Consider the following 6,186-nt stretch of genomic DNA (forward strand, 5'->3'; position numbering starts at 1 on the left):
CTTCAAACGTTATTCGTCGTTATGCTTCATTACGCGTAGTTCGGGGTATATTTTTTTTATTGTTATTCTACATTTTTCCCGATCAAATCGCGTAAATCATTCCACATCTAAATGCAAATAATAATTTTATTTTCATCGCATCATCATGTTATCGCGTAAACTTTTCCAAGTTCAAATTAATAATTATTAGAAAATTGATTGATTTAATTAAATGCAAAAAGATATCTTGACGTTTTTTTTTGTTGATTGTTAAATTCGTCATCGTTTTGTGAACATTTCGACTGTTCAAATTTTTTGCTTGCGAAGTATTCGGTCTTTCTTCGATACTTGCAATATGAATTGTTATCGTCGACGTTGCGTTCGTTTTGTTGAACATTTATCAATTTTTCAAATGGGAATGAATTTATTCAATGATTTTTATTGCTGGCATCAAATTTCTTCCACACGTGTAACGCCATTGTAACGAGTGAGGTCACGTGCTCATTACACTGTATTTATATGACTTTTGTTTATTATTTATCTGTGTGTCGTTCGTTCGTTTCTCCCCATATCGTGCTAAAATCACGCCCAATATTATCGTTTATTATTTCCTTGCCGCCGTTGATTCGGCGAATTCAAATTGAAAATGCGAACAAAAAGAAATCATAATAACAACAACAGCAACAATAATAATAATAAAAGACGATAGAAATCAGCAGCGTTCAACGAACGATTCAGTGCCGCCACTGTGCTGCCTGATGCTGGGCTATTTGTCAGTACTAATTAATTAGTTCAATTGGGTAAATATTTATGTTGATTTAAATTGGAAGACGGGTAGAAATAAATTTTAAAACGTGCTGAACGTGGTGTGGGCTTTTTTTCATCGTTTTCGCTCAATGAGTTTGTGTGAAATTGTCAGGTTTCGAAGCGACTATGTTCAATGTCAAAACGAAATGATTCTATAATATGTCCAATGAAAGTGTTCCTCAATACTTCTTTCTATGATTTGCCATTTGTGAGGGGGTTTCTGATTTGGTTCTTCTATCACTCTCGCGCCAAAATCATAAAATATCATTATTTGGCTAAAAAAAGAGCAAATAAACGCAATTGAATACGGACTAATCAAAAGTTATTAAATAAGTCCCAATAGGCAAAAAAAATATATGAGAAGAGAGAGAATTCTATTAAAATCAAATAATAAAAGCGACGACAACGAAGTAAAAGATGAAGTGCCATCACAAGAAAAAAAAAACTGGACTCAGAAGTCGTAATTCATAAATATTGAAGATCATCAAAACACAAAAGATTTTCACTCTATTTCATCTTGGTATTGCCATTGACGATGGCTTTATCTGTTCCATTCAATTGTCGTTTATGCTCATCTTTTATCTACTTGAATCTTGTTATAGCAAAACTTTACCAATAAAAAATCATTTACTCTTACGACTTGTGAATGAAATCAACCATCAACTACACACGCACTTAGAGTGGCTGCTGGAGATCTTCAAAAATATATTTTATACACAACAGAACAGTGTTTGCAAGCGAAAAAAAAAGCGAAGAAACGGGCCAAAATGACATAACGAAATGGCAAAGAAGGAAAAAAAATGAAAATGTGATAAAGCACAAGTGAAGAAGTGAATTGTTGGTTGTTATGCCACAGTTCGTAATAGGGAGTCACGGTGTCGGTGTCGATGAAGACAGATGACATTGGTTATGCTCTTTTTGTGACTTTGTGGATGGTTTTTTTTTCCTCTTTTTCATTGCCGGACGAAAAATTACAAAAGCCAACCACACACATTCACATCATCAACAACAACCACAAAAAAGACACACACAGAGAGAGAGATTCCAAACCGAATAAATAGAAAAATTACATTTTATCGTAGGCGACTGCTCTTTATTTTGTTATTAAATGCACCCATGAATGTGGTTACGGCCAAACACATCTTTCGAAAAGATGATTGCAATCCACTAACAAAAAATGATCATAAGTAAAATAAAAACATCGAAAACATTCGATAATATGATGAGACCCTCACATCAAATCAGAGCATAATAATGATACATACTTGGATTTCGTTAGCCGATGTGTCACACACTGTCTCTGCATATTTGGTCGAATAGAAATAGTGAGAGAATGTGAAGTGCGTGTATCTGATACCCTATTGATATCCATTGATAAAGAGATATGAATGCGTTTATGTCAGATGCGATTTATTATTACAGACAATGACACAAAAGTCATAATTTTCGTAATGCTTTTCGCACAAACGAGACGAAGACAAACCACAGCGCAAAAAAGGCGATACAAACGACTTTGCACAAACTATAACCTAACAAAAAAAAACAACACCAAAAAATGAACAAAATCTCGACGGGAAGAAAATAGGAATGGCATATTTGCGAATGAGACAGAAAAAAAACAACAACCTCATGATATTGATGATGACGATGATGTCAGAACGATGGTAAAATATTTGACTTAAGCCAACGAGAAAATACAGAATGAGATATGAAAAAAACAACCAGCAGAGAATATGACAAGAAGAAAAGAAAAATAATGCGACGCATCAATATAAGTACAATATATAAAAAACATTCGATAATATAGATTATTACCAAATTGACGAGAGGGTGGTCAAATCATAATAAGATAATAATGATGCGAAATAAGCTGCAACACAAACGGACAAGGTTATCGGACCAATAACATATTTTAGATGCTGTTTACCGAAGTAATCGAAATATAATGACACCGTATTACATTGCAACTTTTTTGTTTTGCGAATTAATCTTATTCTCTGTTCTGCATGGGCTTTGTAAGTGATGGTCGAGCTGTCGGCGTGGAATGATAGGAGATTTGTTTCGTTTTGCCGTTTTAATGAATCTATATAGAGCAGTTAAATGATGCATAACGAAAACGCAAACATAAAATGAACAATTGGCATCAATGAGACGGCATCTCATTTAAATATTGTCCAATCTTCTTAATGGATATTTCGATAACAACTAGATATTTCAGCTCTTGGAGAAGTATGTAAGATGCACCAAAATCGTTTATTTAACATTGTTTCTAATGGTATTCTTTCTGCTCATGTTGCACCACTGTATACCAATAAAAAAAAACTATGAAACCTAGCTTGTACATGTCTTTCGCATATGTACGCAATACACACAAAGAAGAAATGGACTCTTTAGCGGAAACACTTTGAAATAATGAAAACAAGAACGTTTTCTTTCGCGTTTCTACGTTTGACATAAATCAAATACATATGTTTTTACTGCATGCAGTAGAACTCTTTCTCAAATAGTTCATTTTGCATTTTGCAGTAGAAAAAAGTGTGAGCGAACGAGCAAGAGAGAGAGAGAGAGAGAGAGAGAGAGAGAGAGAGAAACATTCGGAAATGTTGCGAAAAAACAAACGATGTGTCCTATAAATTACAAGCAGCACATTATCAGTCTTTGTTTTTACACTAAACTCGTCGCTTTTTTTTCTCTGTACGAATTGTATTTTACAGAGAAACGAGCATTTTAGTTTTTGTCTTTGTGATTCGCACATGTGCCAAATGCGATTTGGTGTGACGGTGAGTATCTTGAGAATTGGTAAGTTTACTTTGATGCATTATTACGATATGCAATGAGGAACAATGTTGAAAAAGGCAGACGATAGAGCAACGGGCGCATAGGCCAAAACAACAAAAAAAAAACCGGCGAGCATAATGAATTCGGCAAATGGAGACAAAAAGTAAATATTTATCAGTCAGGAACATTACATTTTGGCATTTATTATAGAAGCGACACAGCGGAATTTCATTGGCAGCTCTAAGTAACGAAACAACAGAAAACTTGGTTGCCACTCCAAAAAAGAAACAAATATAGAAAAACAAATGCACCAAAGCCAACAAGAAGCATATTTTCTTAAAATGAGTGTTCTTCTTGAAGGCACTAAAATGTTAAAAACAATAAGAATTGCTATTGTTTTTGATAAATGGTACTTATGGTCCTAAATGCAATACCGATGCACAAACGTCTCAGATCTTTGTTTCGTTTGGTCTTTAATTGTCGAGTTTTGGTCTAAATTATGGTCTCTTGTTTGCTGCAACCATCTATAACATCTATCGTCTTTGCAACGAATCCAAAAAGTTTTCTGTGAGTTTGTTGAATGCTTTGATGTTGTACATGAGTTTAGTTTTGGCTAAAAAGTGAATTGTAATTGAATGTCGCCAACGGAAGTAGCAATGACATAAGCAAACAGGAAACATTGCCTGGGATTAGCACTTCCGTTCAATATGCATATCTCACACATATTTGCCGATGAGCGCGCAAAATGTACGTTTCTATGTGTCGGCTGCTGGCACATGATTCAATCACATATTCTAGCTTATTTAGATTTTGAAAACACCATTTTATTCTTTATTTTCACTTCCGGCAAATGTCTTTTGAAGAAAAGTCACCAATTGCACAGAGCAAAAGAAGAAAGGGGGATAGAATGATAAAGAGTAAAAGTGAGAGAGAGAGAGCTACGCCAAACGCTGTATGCATCGCAAAGGCGCCAAATGATATATGACATACGGAAAACCTACTTCCCATTTATTTAGTTTTCGCTTTTGGCTTTGTTTCGAGCATTCAGGTGAACACAGTGCCAATGCTTCATATTCAATATATCACTGCAGCAAATTACATCATAACATGACAATCAATTTTGGTGTTGCTTAACAATACTAGATCGGCATATATACCGATGCGAAAAATCAAATAGCGTAAACAAAAGGACAATAACGAACGACAACGGTATGGTTGATGAAACACATACGATTTTACGAAAAGCTATACGTTTGGCCCCAAGCGCAGATACAAGTTGCTTTGGAAAGAGTTTAACACGACTATTAGCACATCGTAATGTCTTTTTGCATAAATTTGCGTCTTTGTGGGCAACATAAGACTTTCGAAACATTTCCTCTCCATCTTAATTATGCACCGTTCTTCGGTGGCTATCAAAAATATGTTTATTTAAATTTGTACATTTCATTTGATAGCATTAGAACATTTCCGAAAATTCTTTAGTATTGTATTTTCGTCTAGCTATTTTCAAATTCCAAATGATAAATAGACATCCAAATGTATAGTGAAATGGCACAAACACAAGATAAATGATGCCACATACCATTTTTCGACCACAAGCTCGTTCATACACACAATTCACACACACACAAAAAGTCGACAAAAATCAAACAAAAAAATATCGAAAAACATTATCCAACATTGGCAATCGGTATAGGGTTTCCATTGTGATTGCACTGTTAATCGAACAAAAACATTTGTTGAAATATTCGAGCAAATCATTTATTTTCAATCGACATGAAAATACAACCATTTCGACCGAATTCATTGAATTGAAGCAACAATATTTTACCGAATCACCCTAAAACATTTCATAAAGTGAATGTATGGTAAACGAATTATAGTGGCAAGTATTCCGGCTATTGTGATACGAAAAGAAGAAGAAAAAAACGCCGAACAAAATTGTAACAGGGGAATTTTTTTCCTTGCTGGCCACTGGACACAATGAAAAACACAATTTATTGAGTGGTTTTCATTGACATTAAAACAATTTGTAGTTGTGCATCGTGAAATTGCAGGGGTTGACCACTAACACATGTTTCATAGCTAAAGCAAGGTATTGACAACACTTCAATAACAAATAATGGTCAAGTTGACCATTAAATCGAACCGCGTTAACTTGTTAACTTCAGAATGAATGCGAAACTTAACCGGGGGCCAGTATTAACACTGCAATTCCGATAATTGCTGAACAATAGTTGTTTTGAGTGAAATTCAATGTGGACAAGAATTTGTACAAAATAGAAATCAGCGTGAAATAATAACACAAAAGAAACAATGTTGTTAAATAAAAATAAAAGAAGGGGGAGGTCGTGATATTGACTGGCACTTATCGATTCATTGATTTGACAATCAAATAATTTATTACAAATCACGCATTTCAAAATCACTTAAAACGAACCGAATTCAATTCGATAAATTTCAAACGGAAAAATGCAATTACTTACATACTTAATTTTGAGTAATTAATTGTGAAATGCCGTTTGCAGTTAATTTATTGACTTTAACACGCGTAAAATGTCGGCTTTAAATTATATTGATGAGTGCGGTCAATTCAATTACATTTTTAGTCGAATAGTGTAG

The sequence above is a fragment of the Contarinia nasturtii genome, unplaced genomic scaffold (assembly GCF_009176525.2).
Source record: "Contarinia nasturtii isolate CC-2019 unplaced genomic scaffold, AAFC_CNas_1.1 Cnas_scaffold_414, whole genome shotgun sequence".
NCBI classification, from domain to species: domain Eukaryota; kingdom Metazoa; phylum Arthropoda; class Insecta; order Diptera; family Cecidomyiidae; genus Contarinia; species Contarinia nasturtii.